The 15,563-nt window shown below is 38.6% G+C and overlaps 1 protein-coding gene and 1 long non-coding RNA gene across 6 annotated transcripts in view; one reads left to right on the top strand and one right to left on the bottom strand.

Annotated features, from left to right (window-relative positions):
• Positions 1-15,563, bottom strand: part of LOC127508831 (zinc-alpha-2-glycoprotein-like) — a 92,710-nt gene that overhangs the window by 69,015 nt on the left and 8,132 nt on the right. Inside the window, exon 9 of one of the 5 annotated variants that reach the window (XM_051887217.1) lies at positions 13,634-15,512. The exons of the other annotated variants lie outside the window; for them this stretch is intronic. The gene's annotated coding sequence lies outside the window, so the exon portion shown is untranslated. Of the gene's footprint in view, positions 1-13,633; positions 15,513-15,563 lie in introns of those variants that run through there. 5 annotated transcript variants of the gene reach the window in all.
• On the top strand, positions 7,873-14,242 carry LOC127508965 (uncharacterized). Its single transcript, XR_007929044.1, has 2 exons — positions 7,873-8,406; positions 12,215-14,242. It is a non-coding gene; the product is annotated as an uncharacterized LOC127508965 (long non-coding RNA).

The following is a 15,563-nucleotide window of genomic DNA, read 5'->3' as shown; positions in this document are numbered from 1 at the left end:
ATTTCACAAATTAAGGCAACTGTTTACTGCAGTTTTGTGCCTTCTCCCAAACTAACACAATGGTTATGGCTGTGTGCCAACAAGTTCATAGATCAACATGGAACCAAATTTCAACATCAAACATTATTTTCACAATTTCAAGGTAATATTGGGATCTCACTGCATAGTATTGTCATCAGTTTGTGCTTTCACTTATCTAAAACTTGATACAGATCTGTAAATGGTTACATTCCTTGTAAACATTTGTTCAAACAAATAAACAATCAGGACACTTGGGGAAAAAAAGAAAAGGATTATAATTTACTTTACATATAACAGGTTTTCTGTTGTCCGTCAAATTTCAGCATTCAGTAGCCCAAGTGTGCTACTCACAAGTTAACTTCCTGGACAAGGAATAGCACAAGGGCTAACATCTTTGGGTTTATTCACCCAAAAATGAAATTTCTGTCATTAATTACTCACCCTCATGTTGCTCCAAACCCCTAAGACCTTCGTTCATCTTCAAAACACAAATTAAGATATTTTGTGTGTACAACATCAACTGCGTAGGAGACTGACATAAAAGGGAAGACATTTTTGAATAAAGTCATTTTTTTTTTTTTTTTTTTTTGTTTTGCGCACAAAAAGTATTCTCGTCGCATCATACTATTAAGGTTGAACCACTGCAGTCATGTTGACTATTTTAATGATGTCTTTACTACCTTTCTGGACCTTGAAAGTGATAGTTGTGTTGCAGTCTATCGGAGGCCAGATAGCTCATGGATTTCATCAAAAATATCCTAATTTGTGTTCTGAAGATGAACGAAGGTCTTACGGGTGTGGAACGACATGAGGGTGAGTAATAAATGACAGAATGTTCATGTTTTGGTGAACAAAAAATTTAATGTGTTTAAATGTATCAGAGAGGAAGCCAGAAGGTGCACTTGATTTGAGTTAGTGTCATCGGTTCATAGTGTCATCGATCGTACTGTCTTCAAATCAACATTACAGAACAAGTTTAAAAGTTTTCAATGTCCTTCCAGGGGATGGAAACATCTGTGTGATGTCCTAAAGTCCAAATTCATCATTACCTTCTGGAAGAATTCAAATGTGAATTTGAGACTCTGAGCGTAACTTGAGTGAGTAGATCAATCTGAACAGCATTATTAATCCAAAGGAAAAACTCTTAAGTGTTGTAGCAGTTTTACACCCTCTGTTGCTACTCCAACATCGTCTGGCTAGTACTCAGCATTTTAAGGGTCACAAAAAGGCCCAGAGTGGTCTCAGAAATTCCTCCCTCATCTCCTTCAGGATTGCAGTCCTAAGCAAGTAAATGAATGAATGAATAAATAAATAAATAAATAAACACCTTGTTTAGTTTCATTGAAATACTAGCAGCACACAGCAATATACTTTATTTAGGTCATTACAAAAAGTATGTATACAGTACAAACCTGGAATTCTTTGACAAGTGTTGTAATGTCCCCATTGAGATACACACACAGACTCTTTATGACACAGTCTCGTTTGATGTGTATGTCTTCGCACTGAAAAATATGGCACATATTAAAAAACAGTGATTGATTATAGTTCAATCTTTGTAATTAGTTCCAAAGAACTGTAATGCAATTTACCACACCTTGCATCTGTCCAGCTGCTATGAACGGTGACAGAAGTGGCACAGTCTTTATCCACATAAATTCTGCTTTTATCTGAGAGGAAAAAAGGAAAGGGAAGATGGAAGAGATAGAGGCCTACTGTAGAGGAAATTACTGTAATTTACAAAAAATGTCTTAATGTAAATAATGACAACACTTACTTCATTTACTGTAAACAGGTTGCCTGAATCTCTCCTCAAAATGTCAATGTTTAAGAATGTTTCAATTACTTAAACATACCAGATACTTCAGCGATACTTCTTCCACACACTTTACATTGCCACAAATCTGAAAGTCAAAAAACAGAAAATCGACATTAACAATTTTACAAAGAAATGAAACGAGTAAATTTTAGTTTTAATACAAAAAATATGAAAAAAAAATATATATATTACACATACCGTAATTGAGTTATTGTCCCAAAATTATGAGGTTTCTGAAATAGTAAAGATGACATACACTTTGTTATTATTATTATTAAATTCTATTTTTATATTATTATTATTTAATAAAATTATGATTCAGGTTGAAAAGAACACAACTTGTTTTAACAGGAAATCTATACATTTTTAGTTTATATATGGTCGAATGACACACTGTGCAATGTTTTGGTATATTTTCAAACTATATTTCAAGCAAAGTAAAATGCACATTGAAGCACTTATACTCAAAGATCTGTCCAAACATGCAAAAATACACAGTCAGTTGAACACATATCTCGAAATGATCAAATTTACCAATATTTGTGGACAGACATTTTAATGTGAAAGCCTATAAACGTTTACAATGTAGATAACGTATATATTTAATGAAGTGTGTTTGAGCAACGTCTTGGCTTATTTGCAAAGCATTTAACGTTAGCAAAGATCGCTGAAATGACGAATCTGTTATTAAAAAAAAAAATAATAATACGCGTAATCTGCCTGAATGCAAACATGATGCACAGTCAAGTCGACAGCATAGCGTTATATCTTACAATGATCAACGTTACAAATACTACTCTTTTTATAGCTGAGAAGAACTAAAATATAAGTTAATTCGCCTTAGCAAAAATGTGCCTTCATGCTAGAACTAAGAAAACAAGATCGAATAAACATAAAAATGGATATTGTTGAAGTTTAAATCGTTAATAAACATATCTTACCTTGAAAACATCCACATCTATGCATCCAAATCCTCCTTTTCGCTGAGTCAGACAGTAGATCGCCGTTGCCAGTTTGCCGCCTTCAGTTGTTGTTATTTGACTCCAGATTCCAATGAGCATGCGCAACAATTGCATTTGCGCCTTATGGCAATGAATTAAGTATAGTTTATGTAACTTGATCAGGTTGGTCTTGAATCCATTTCATTCATGTTGTATAAAAGTAATTTGGAATAATAATAGTTATTTTATACGTTTTTAAATACATTTTATTTGAATTGTTTGCTTAATTTCAATTAGTGGCAAGAATCATTTTTTTGAGTGTGAGTTAGTGGAATTGTTGAAAAACCACTATAATCCCAAACCGAGTGAGATTGTGCAACGATTTAAATTTAATTCTCGGAACAGACAGCCTAATGAGACTGTGGCCGATTATGTCGCGGTGCTTCGTGAACTCACTCAACATTGCAATTACGGAGACAAGTTGAAAGAAATGCTCCGTGACAGACTTGTGTGTGGAATTGAGGCCGATGGAATACAGCGTCGGTTATTGGCAGAACCTGAGCTGACTTTTGAAAAAGCGCTGAAGCTGGCGCAAGCCATAGAGACTGCAAATAAAGACGTGCTGGATTTACAATATCAAAACAAGGCATCTGCGGACGTGCACGCTAAACAGTCAACGCAGACTGTGCTCAAGTTTGAAACAAGGAGCAAATGGACGCATAAAGAGCCACGCCCAAACTGCTACAGATGCGGTGGTGATCACAAACAGCATGAGTGTCGTTTTCTGCAAGAGCAGTGCGACAAGTGTGGTAAGAAAGGGCATATTAGGAAAATGTGTAGAGTTGGTTTGCCCTCCACCAAGTTTAAGCCAAAGGGGGGAGGAGGGAAATACAAGCAACGGCAGTCTAGCACAGAGAAACATGGATCAGCTCATCACATCAGTGACACACCGGAAACCACTGCCAGTGACAGGCAAGAAGTCTTCACTATGTACAGTGTGGTAGAAACTAAAATTCCAAGAGTTTCTCCGATCACCTTGCTTTTAAAAGTGAATGACACTGAGGTCAATTTTGAAGTGGACACGGGCTGCAGTGTCAATATTATGTCAAACGCAGAATATGCTAAGTTATGGAATGTGGGCCAAGTCCCAGATTTGAAAGATTGTTCTCTTAACCTGAAAACTTATACTGGTGAGTCAGTAAAGATACTGGGGGCTACAGATGTGATCGTTCAACATGGAAATCAGGTGAAAGAGCTTCCTGTGGTGGTGGTGTCCTCCGAAGGACCAAATCTTCTGGGACGCGGATGGATTAAAGAGTTAGACATATGCTGGAGTGCAGTGAATGCAGAAACTATGACACGTGTTTAAAGAGGGCTTAGGGACATGGACAGGGCCTAAGCCCCCAGCGAAAATTCATGTTGACAAGGATGCGGTGCCAAGGTACTATAAGCCCAGGCCGGTACCTTATGCATTGAAAAAAAAGTGGAAGTGGAGTTAGAGCGGTTACTCAATGACAAAATTGAGTTACTCAAATTTTCAGAGTGGGCGGCACCAATCGTACCTGTCCTTAAACCAGATAATTCAGTGAGGATTTGTGGAGATTACAAGCTTACCGTTAATCAGGCATCCAAACTGGAACAGTACCCAATTCCCAAACTGGAGGACCTGTTGGAAAAGTTAACAGGAGGTGAAAAGTACAGTAAGCTGGCTCTCAGTCATGCTTATCAGCAAGTGATCTTGGATGAGGACTCTAAGAGATATGTAACACTGAACACTCACAAGGGATTATTCACAGTAAATAGACTGCCTTTTGGTGTGGCTTCCAGTCCTGCCATTTTTCAACGAATCATGGAGGGGTTACTACAGGGAATCCCTTGGGTAGCGATATACCTAGATGACATTCTCATAACAGGCAGAAATGATCAGGAACATCTGCACATGCTGAGTGAGGTTCTGAAGTGGCTTAAGGATGGCGGAATGAGGCTAAAAAGAGAAAAGTGTGCATTCATGCAGCGAGAGGCAGAGTTTTTGGGCCATAGAGTGGACTCTACAGGTCTTCATCCACTTCCAAACAAGGTGGAAGCTCTTCAAAAAGCACCTGCTCCCCGAAATGTCACCGAATTGAAGGCGTATCTGGGGTTGCTTAATTACTACCACAGGTTCCTGCCAAATTTGTCAACCTTGCTGGCCCCCTTACATAACCTCTTGAGAAAAAGTGTGAAATGGCATTGGAGTAGTGAACAACGCGAGGTGTTTGAGAAATTCAAACAACTCATTCAGTCTCCTGAGGTTCTTGTTCATTATGATACTCAAAAAGACCTCATCTTGGCCTGTGATGCGTCTCCTTATGGGGTGGGGGCTGTTTTGTCACATCGAATGGAGGATGGCAAAGAGAGACCCATCAGTTTCATGTCCAGAACTCTCACTCCATCAGAGCGCAATTATTCACAGCTCGACAAAGAGGGGCTCGCTGTTATTTTTGCAATTCAGCGTTTCCACAAATATCTGTTTGGCAGAAAGTTCACAATTTGCACAGATCACAAACCGCTGTTATCCCTCTTGGGTGAAATGAAAGCTGTTCCACAATTTGTGTCACCGCGAATTCAGAGGTGGGCAGTTATGATGCAGGCTTATGAATATACTATTGTTTATAAGCCTGGAAAGGAGCACTCCAACGCTGACGCCTTGAGTAGGTGTCCTGTTCCTGACATTTCTCCAGAAACCTGTTCAGAGGATCGAATATTAATGATGGAAGACATTCCCTTGGTATCAGCCAAGAATGTTTGCACCTGGACTGGTAAGGATCCCATTCTGGCTCGCGTACGACAGGTGGCACTGACGGGGGGGGGGCTTATCAAATGGACAGCCCTGAATTCCCACCCTATGCGGCCAGAAAACAGAACTGAGTGGCTGAAGCTAGATGACGACATCGAGGCTTTGGCAAAAAGTTGTTCAACATGTCAGGAACACAGAAAAGCTCCTGCCACTGCACCACTTCATCTATGGGAGTGGCCAGAGAAACCATGGGAAAGGATACACATAGATTATGCAGGTCCGTTCCTTGGTCACATGTTTTTGATTCTCAATGATGCTCACTCGAAGTGGATGGATGTATATCCTGTTTCCACTGCTTCATCCGGAACTACTATTGATTGCCTAAGAAAGAGTTTCAGCAATCATGGACTGCCAGAAATGTTAGTTTCTGACAATGCTGCCTACTTTGTGAGTACAGAGTTCAAGGACTTCATGAACAAAAATGGCATAAAACATGTCACTTCTGCTCCGTTTCATGCCTCATCCAATGGCTTGGCTGAACGAGCCGTTCAGACATTCAAAACTATGATGAAAAAGGCAGGAGAGGGAAGTGTGGCAACCAAAGTGGCACCTGTACTGTTCAGCTACAGGATCACCCCACAGTCCACTACTGGGTTGAGTCCTGCAGAAATGCTGTTGGGACGTAAACTGCGTTCCACTCTTGATCTATTGCATCCAGACTTGCAACAGAAGGTACGAGAAAAACAAATCAAACAAAAGCAGTATCATGACAACAAATGGCAAGGAAGGAGTTTTCAAGTTGGTGATACAGTTTTGACATGGAACTTTAGTTATGGTCCCAAGTGGATTCCTGGGTTCATTACCCAGTGACGGGCCCTCTCTCGTACCAGGTCATGCTCGGAGATGGCAAAACAGTGCATAGACATGTGGATCAAATTCTTTCTCAGGATGTGGAAAGTTCAGAATCAAGAGAGAATGTGTGTGGGGATGTTTCCTTGGACACATCAGTGTATAGTGGGACTGACACTGTTTGTAGAGACATTGTGACAGAGCCAGTGGTTTTGGGCTCTCAGAACCAACCAGAGACTGTTGACAGGAAAAGTTCAGTCCCAGAGGTCTGTAGGTCCCAAAGGACTGTTAAAATGCCCAAACACTTGGAAGACTTTGTGTTGTAAAAAAAAAAAAAAAAGAAAAAAAAAAGTTGTAACGGGAAAAGGTTAAAAAAAAAAAAAAAAAGTATTATGGATTATGTTGTTATCTTTAAAGGGGGGGAAGAATGTAGTAATTTGGAAATGTGATATTCCAAAGGAATTATTATTTTGGTTTTGATTTAAGAGTAAAGCAACAAAATGTTTATTTAGTAGTTAATGTTCCTATGCATATGTGTGAATTAAAAGAAAAAAAAGAAGTCCTGCGTGACTTGTGTAAATATACCCATATACACTACAGTGATGTGAAGAGAATAAAAATCCTGCTGCGTTGTTTGAAATCAACTCTAACATCTCCAGTCTGTTCGTTGTTCAAGGGACAAGTTATCACAAAAGTAATGTGCTAAAAACATTCATTCAGTGTTGTGGTGATTCAGACAACTCACTTGACTCTTTTTGTCATAAATTAACTTCTTTTCATTTGTACACTCATGATATGGGTTACAGGTGTACTTAGCCACCGGCTGACAGAGCTGTAGGCCTTCTGGATGGAATCCGTCTGGCTCACACTAAAATCGTCTGGCCTGGCCTTCTGGACAGAATATTGGCTTTAGAGCTCCCACATCTCCTGGAAGGTATGATTCTCAAACCCTTTTTGCCCATAAACACATTCGGTGGATGTTGGACTCCAGGGTGATAGCTACTTCTGGAAAGCTCTCTGCATAATCTGCCGGATAGTCTTTTAGACGGTAATTTTGTGTACTCCCCTTCACAAGTTTTTTTTAGGGAGCAGTAATTTTTTTTTTTTTTTTTTTTTTAATGACAACTTAAGTTTCATTAAAAATGTAAATAGGATGTGCTGACTACTTCATGTAGCCCACATCATTTGACACAAGCCAGAGAAATGGGGCATTCAGATATTGGCCAAATGGCAGCACCAACTTTCCCAGATGCTGTCATGATGGTGCTGGGATCCCTTCAGCACGAAGAGCTCTTTCAGCGTGGACGAGGGCAGTGGCCTCATTCAGCAGCTGGGCAGATGGCAGAGGAAAAGTCATCCGTCTCTCCTTGTGTAATAAGGTCTGTTGACGACCCTCTGGAGCAGTGGGGTTTTGAAGGTGGATGACTGGATTCGCCATATCAAGGTACACTGAAATAAAAACATCACCTTGAAGGTAACTATACTGTATGCCATGATAAAAACTCGTAATATTAAGCCTCATAAATAAACCTCACAAACATCACCATAACTATTCATGTGTAAAGATGAATTACAGGTGGTCAGTCAGTGTGCTGATCATTACATAAAATTACTTCTCGTAGTTATGAATTGTAGGAAACTTTTTCCTCGTCAAAGCAGAGACCAGGAGACGTTGGGATATCTTTCAAGCAGAAGTTACTCTTTATTGAGAAACGCACTGTGCGTCGCTGTAGTCATCCAAGTCTAACTAAGGCAGTGTATACATGATGATTTATAGGCATTCAGTGGGCAGTCCTTAAAGGTGTTTCCCTTAACCACAGCCTTAGAAGTGACCACTAAAACAAAAGCATCTAAAGACAATACGGGCAATTACCCCCGACTGTGTAGATAATAGTACCCCAAATGGTATAAACAGTAGCTGGTCACGAGAACTAAGAGTATGTAAACATTCACACATAGTTTGACTTCCAGTAGGAAGATCAAAGCATTCAAATGCATAGGTACTAACCCAATCAGTCTGACAGTATAGCCCATACCTTCACGTTATCATAGAGACAAAGGCACAGCTGTGTCTTGAGCTTGTCATGCCAAATGGTCAGGAAGTGCATAAAGACACCTGGGCTGCCTGACTTGATTTTCTTAGAAAGTCATCCTTTTTACCTCAAAATGTTAAATACAATGTACTTCACCTTAGTATTTCATGTTGTAGTATCAGGACGTAGGATCAGCAGATCTTAAACAGATTCTTAAATTTGTAATCCCACAGTCCCCCCTTTGAGAGTTCTAATAACTCTCACATAATACAAATTTAAACCTACTTAAATCCCTTCTATACTATAACCTATGTTTGTTAACATAAGTCCCATCTTCCAGTTATGTAACTTGAAATAGTTACAGGCACATACATCTTATTCTGTGTCATGTCCGACATTTACACAAGTGTTGTTCTTTTACTTGAGTAAACTGTTGACACACATATACAACACAGGGTGGTAACATGTTGTATAAACTACATGATGACACAGAAAACCATGTAGCCTAAGCGTGTATGTCTTAAAAGTCCATGGCGCCTGAATAGCTGTGCCGTCTGTTCCCTGTAGAGTCCATTTCCAACGCATTTCCATGTCTGTTCCAAGTTGCTCAGATGATTCTTTGTCGTTGTGCAACTCCGAGTTGCTCAGATGACTCTGTCGTCATGAATGTTGTTCATGGATATCTGAGGTGATGCTGTACACCAGGTGCTGCTTATGAGCCATCATGGCATATACACATACCTGCAACACAAGAAAACAAAGAAACAGTAGATCAGCAGTATTCATGCATAGACTTAATAAGTTAGACCTCTGATGAAGGTATAGTTTTTATGTCTAACTCTTATCATATTAAACTTCTAGTGATCGTATAGTGGTTTTGTTCTTCTTTTTCTTAACCTAGTCTTAATCAATTTGACACCTATAGACCAGTAAGGTGGGGATAAACTACTGAGAGGGGGAAACCTATGAGGAAGTCTTCACCACAGGGTTGGCCCCCGAGGCCTGTTGCACTTCAGTTCTTCCCTGGGCTCCTCACTGGTCTGTGTGTCCTATTCTCTCCCTGTAGTTAATTTGCAAACTTTACTGTGCTACATCTCCATCTTCCATTGAAACATCAGTCATAGCAGACATCATAACCCATAGAGGATGGATAAGTGAATGGAGTGTGCTGTAGCATAACATTTAAGACTGTGAGTGTACTTAACCAGTGTCCCCCCCAATGGATGGAAGTGATAGTAAACTTCCCTTTGTTTATTTTACAAAGAGTCTTTCATCTTTGTTATAAATTACTGAGGAAATTAAGCACTCACAGCCCAAATGGTTAACACCTCAGCAGGCTCCCCCATAAGTTTAGTGATGAGGGGAGCGGCTGCTTCAGAGTAGCAAGCAGACTGAGTAGGAACTGAGTAACATTGTTAATTTCTCTTAAGTTCTTTTTGTTTTTCCTACACACTTTCATCTAATGTCCAGGTTTACCACAGTAATGACAATTGCCCTCTCTCTTAGGACATTTACGTTTCTGTCGATTCTCTGTGTTGACCTTAAAGGATGCTGCTGCAATCTTTACTCTTGCCTTGACATCAGAGTCTCTTTCCCAAGTAGCTAACCAATCCAAGTTGTTTTGCAGGGTTCCATTGGACCATGTGAGGTCTAAGAAAGGCAATGCATTTCTGTATTCTGATAAAAGCCCATCAAACCACATGCGGACCAGTGGTCCATTATCCTCTAGCACCTTCTCTGGAGTGTCAGCTATTCCACTGTATGCTGCAGCTGACTGACAAAATCTTTCAGTGTACTCACTTACAGTTTCATCCTTCTTCTGTACACAACTAGTGATATTTGACCAGTCCACCTTTGGTCCAACAAGGTTCTGTAACACTCTCAGAACTCCTTCTCTCAATTCACCTTTGATGGAATGCTGAAACTCAGAATTATTTACAGCACTTTCAAAATGATTGAATTCTGACTCTGTCAAGATTTGTGACATTAGCTGGATGACTTCAGCTAGGGACATATCGTAAAGCTTCATTTTTCTGGACAACTCTCTCCTAAACTCAGAAAAATTTCTATGCACTGATGGCAAACTCTCAGCAAGTCTTTCTATGTCTTCAGGACCTAGAGCTGTACTGACTGCTTGTAACTGCAGTATGGGGGTTGCAGATGGAACTGTGTCAACCCGTTTTACCCTACTCTGAGCCTTTTGTCTCGCTCCACACACTTCAACTGCATTTACATTTTTATCCATCAATCCAGTATTGATATTATCCTCTAGTCTACAGAAAGACTGTAAGTCAGGATAGCTTTCATCTGACTGTTGGTCTTTTGAGTCACTTTTGGTTGATGCTTTGTTACGACCCAACTTCTGAGTGAGACGAGACACTCGAGCGTGCAACTGTTTGTTCTGCTCTACTAACTTAGCAATACGTTGGATTTGTTCTTGTGCAATGGATAGAGTAAATTCTCTGTGGCAGCAGATAATGCCCTTCATATTTTTCTTCCGAATACAAGCACCAAGTACCTTTTTGCATTCTTCAATGGACCAAACTTTTTCTGGATGAATCCCAAATTTCTTTGTCAAATCCAATCTGACTGACTCAGTCCATGTGCTCTCCAAACATTGATTTGAACTCACTATCTGTCCATAAAGCTAGTAGCTAGTCCACCTTTCTCAGTTGCTGGAATTAGTCTAGCGTTCTTTATCAACATTTTGTAATGTCTTTATGGCACAACAATACACAGAGGACAACCTAGTTAATACACATCGTAATGTATTCAACCAAAAATTTTCAAGCAAATATTCAAGCAAAACAGAGTAGAATCAACTTGCTAACACACTGTAAGAGTTGTAACAGTTGTAACCTTCCCTGACTTAACAGAGGATGAACCACCTTCTCTAGCAAAGCAGAGGATGAACTACTGTTAACACACTGTACCTGTTGTTAACCTTCCCTGATTAGACAGAGGATAAACAAACTTCCCTGGCAAAGCAGAGGACAACACAAATTATTAGCACTTTACGCTAATTCTTCCCTGCCTGAACAGAGGATAACAATTATTAGCATGTAATGCTAATCTTCCCTGCCTGAACAGAGGCTAACCAATATTAGCACGTGATGCTAATCTTCCCTGCCTGAACAGAGGATAACCTTTATCTCTAAAAAAAACATTTTTAGAGGATAACTTAGTTAACCAAACCCTACAGCTGTCCGTTAACTCTTCTCTGACGGTGCAGAGGATAACAAATTTGTACTGGTCTTAAAGGTTCTTTTGGATAGAGTATCACTCACCAACCCTTGGTTGTACAGGAAAATTCAGCCTGGATCTTTTTGGATCAGGTCTTTGTTGTACTTGAAGTTTCAATCTGGATTGAGGTGAGAAGCTCTATCCGGGTCACGGCACCAAAACTGTAGGAAACTTTTTCCTCGTCAAAGCAGAGACCAGGAGACGTTGGGATATCTTTCAAGCAGAAGTTGCTCTTTATTGAGAAATGCGCTGTGCGTCGCTGTAGTCATCCAAGTCTAACTAAGGCAGTGTATACATGATGTTTTATAGGCATTCAGTAGGCAGTCCTTAAAGGTGTTGCCCTTACACACAGCCTTAGAAGTGACCACTAAAACAAAAGCATCTAAAGACAATACAGGCAATTATCCCCGACTGTGTAGATAATAGTACCCCAAATGGTATAAACAGTAGCTGGTCACGAGAACTAAGAATATGTAAACATTCACACATAGTTTGACTTCCAGTGGGAAGATCAAAGCATTCAAATGCATAGGTGCTAACCCAATCAGTCTGACAGTATAGCCCATACCTTCACGTTATCATAGAGACAAAGGCACAGCTGTCTTGAGCTTGCCATGCCAAATGGTCAGGAAGTGCATAAAGACACCTGGGCTGCCTGACTTGATTTTCTTAGAAAGACATCCTTTTTACCTCAAAATGTTAAATACAATGTACTTCACCTTAGTATTTCATATGATGTTATGTCAGGACGTAGGATCAGCAGATCTTAAACAGATTCTTACATTTGTAATCCCACAGAATGTATGATTAATGTAGGATTAAGCATGATTACTGTACTTTCATTCATCTTAATATATAAATATCCCTAAACTACTGAATGATTTACTAAACGACATAATAGTTGGCAATAGGTTAACATCAAATACCAGTGAAGCACAGTGTAATAGCCAACTATAGAAAAAATACTATTTAACGATTGACAAATTCAGATTCAAGTAGCTTTATTGGCATGTTAAAATGGCTTTACATTGCCAAAGCATTGACAGCGCTCTGATCCAATGGTGTTGAGCATTATCAAATTTACAAGCAACAATGGGAAGCTAATCAAGCAGTGATAGCCAACAGATGGGCCTGGCAGACATAGGCCCACCCACTATGATGAATAAATCCCACCCAGTTATTATACAAATTTTATTTATTAAAGTATTGTTGTTTCATTGATTTTAATATAATTACAAACATGATTATACCATCTTAAATCCTAAACTAAATAAAATGTGTTTTTGGATGATGCATGATGAGTTTGATTGACATCTGTGTTTGGTAATTAGCGGTTATCCTGTCTCAGCCATTTTGTGCCTGTGAGTTGTGTTAGCCAGCAGCAATGTTTAAACAAAATTCTATAAAAAAAATTACTTTTAAAAAACTTGCATTCACCCAGGAGATACCCCTCCGTCAGCAGTGGCATGCAGTGGTGTTCTGAAATGAGGAGGAAACAATGTCCTCACAGTTTTTTATTTTTTTTTTATAAATCAAATGTAAATTCATGCCGTTACTCTTAACGTTGTTACATCAAAGTACCGCGAGAGCGATTCAAAAGCATAAGGAGTCCTATGTATGCTCCCCAATCGCTCTCGCTGTACTTTGATGTCATACACCAATCGGTCTGCGCAGCACGGATACATCTCGAACAAGCCTATTGACTTATTTCTGTTGACTGCAAGCTGATGTGATTTGTGTCAGTTTTCTTGTAGTCTCTATGAATACGGCACAGGTGAACCACTGGCAGTTGGAGTGTGTGAATCCTCTTGTGTTTGTGCCAACTTGTCTAACTTGGAATAAAATTGTCTGTGCAAGATGTACATTTCTAGCAAGCACTTAAGACTTAAGCTTACATCTCTGGACAGTTAGATGCTTATCAGGGGTGAAACAGGTGACAAAATGTTTGAACTTGGGTTAAAAAAATTTTAATATCAGTTTTATACAATATACACACAATAAAACCTCCAGTGTTAAATGAACACTGTTAGTGTTAAATTAACATTGCCAGTGTTTATATAATCCACACCGGATTATATAAACACCGGGTGACACTGGAAGTGTTCATTTAACACTGGATGTTTTGCTTTGCAGAAAACAACACTTAAACAAACTGAAAACTGAGCTCAAAAATACTAGAACCTGTTAGAAAGATTTTTGAAACATCTTTAAAAATACTGCTTTTTAATATGACCTAATAAGAACAAGGCTATGAATAAAAAGCTACAAATAGGAGGAAAAATAAAACTTTTATATATAATCAACAAATTCAAATCTGTCACTAAATAATTGTTAGGCACCCACCGTGCTAGGCCTATATCAGAATAACAATGTAACATCACTTTTCAAAGCATAAGCACAACACTTATTTTGAAAAATTCATACTTCATAATTCATTCGTCCTAAAACAGGATGTAGCTTAAACCCTAGAGCAGGGGTGTCAAACTCATTTTAGGTTGAGGGCTGGATTGGAAAAAAAATAACCATGTGCAGGCCAAATAAAAAAAAAAAAAAAAAAAAACCTTAGTGCGCTGATAGTTGCATTAATATTAACCATATAAACAAATTGATTTGCAAGAAAACTAGTACACTGCTCCTTAAAACTGCATTTGTTTTTACAGCGAAAAACTGTTGGATTTTTAAAATAATGCTTATTTTTTTATTTTTTTATTAGTCATGCACCTATTTTGATTTTGATTTCTAATTTTTTTAGAAGCAAATTGGCCGATTCTGATACTGGTTGCAGATTTTATTAAAAAGCAAATTTATTTGTTGTTTATTTGTTCGAAAAATATGTGTAGCTTTTTGATATTAGAGGAAAACACTGCATTTTTATCACAATTCCAACAAAGATGTTATGCACATGAGCAAGAGCAGTTGTTTTTAATTTAAATTATTGTATAATGTCAAGATTAACAGCAAAAACAGCATGGTCTGACTTTAGCTTTGTGAATGCTACATAAGATATCTGCACAAAACAAAATCAGCAGATGGACTGAATGAAAGTGCAAATTCACTCTCTGACAGTAGGTGGCGTTTATGGAACAGCAGTGATATAGCGTTTCCATGGTTACCGCTGTACAAAGCAGTGCTGCATTTATAAATAGGCTACTACTTTATACGGCGATAAGAGGAAAAGCTATCAAAACTTTTCTGAAGACGGTTATCTTCAGAGATACATTCATATCAACCCCAATTTAATATTTATATTATTCTTCATATTTTTCGTGAAAAGTGAACTTGTGCATGGTAAAGACTGCTGGCGCATCTGTTCTTCTCTTTGTGTAAATATTCAGCGTGTGCCTGTGTTAACGTCCTTTTCAGACATCGTAAATATTCCCACACAAATGAAATTTTGAGAAATTATTACAAAGCACTTTGTTTGCAAAGCCCGATTAACGATTGACCAAAATAAAAAAAATAAAAAAAATAAAAATGTTTGGATTTATGACCAATGAACTAGTGCATCTCCATTTTTATTTTTTTTTTTTATTATAGTTCAAATCATCCCGCAGGCCGGATTGGACACCTTTGTGGGCCGTATGTTTGACACCCCTGCCCTAGAGCAATTGCTAGCGATAGGTTCAGTTCATGGATGGACTGATGAAATGAAAAATTGCCTTACACATTAAATGTAATAAAACAATGCAGCAATATAATACATATATCCATATCAGCTGAAGTGATCACACATACTTAGAATTCAGGAAAATGTACAAAGTTGATTTGATTACAAAAACAGAAGTGAGCACAGATATGGGATCTTTATCCTCAGGTAATTTTCCTGTTTTCTGTGGCACAAAGAGAAACTGTAATAAATATCACAAAAAAGTCACTATAAG

Source organism: Ctenopharyngodon idella, chromosome 3 (assembly GCF_019924925.1).
Source record: "Ctenopharyngodon idella isolate HZGC_01 chromosome 3, HZGC01, whole genome shotgun sequence".
Taxonomy (NCBI): domain Eukaryota; kingdom Metazoa; phylum Chordata; class Actinopteri; order Cypriniformes; family Xenocyprididae; genus Ctenopharyngodon; species Ctenopharyngodon idella.
This window is presented reverse-complemented; position numbering and strand designations above follow the sequence as displayed.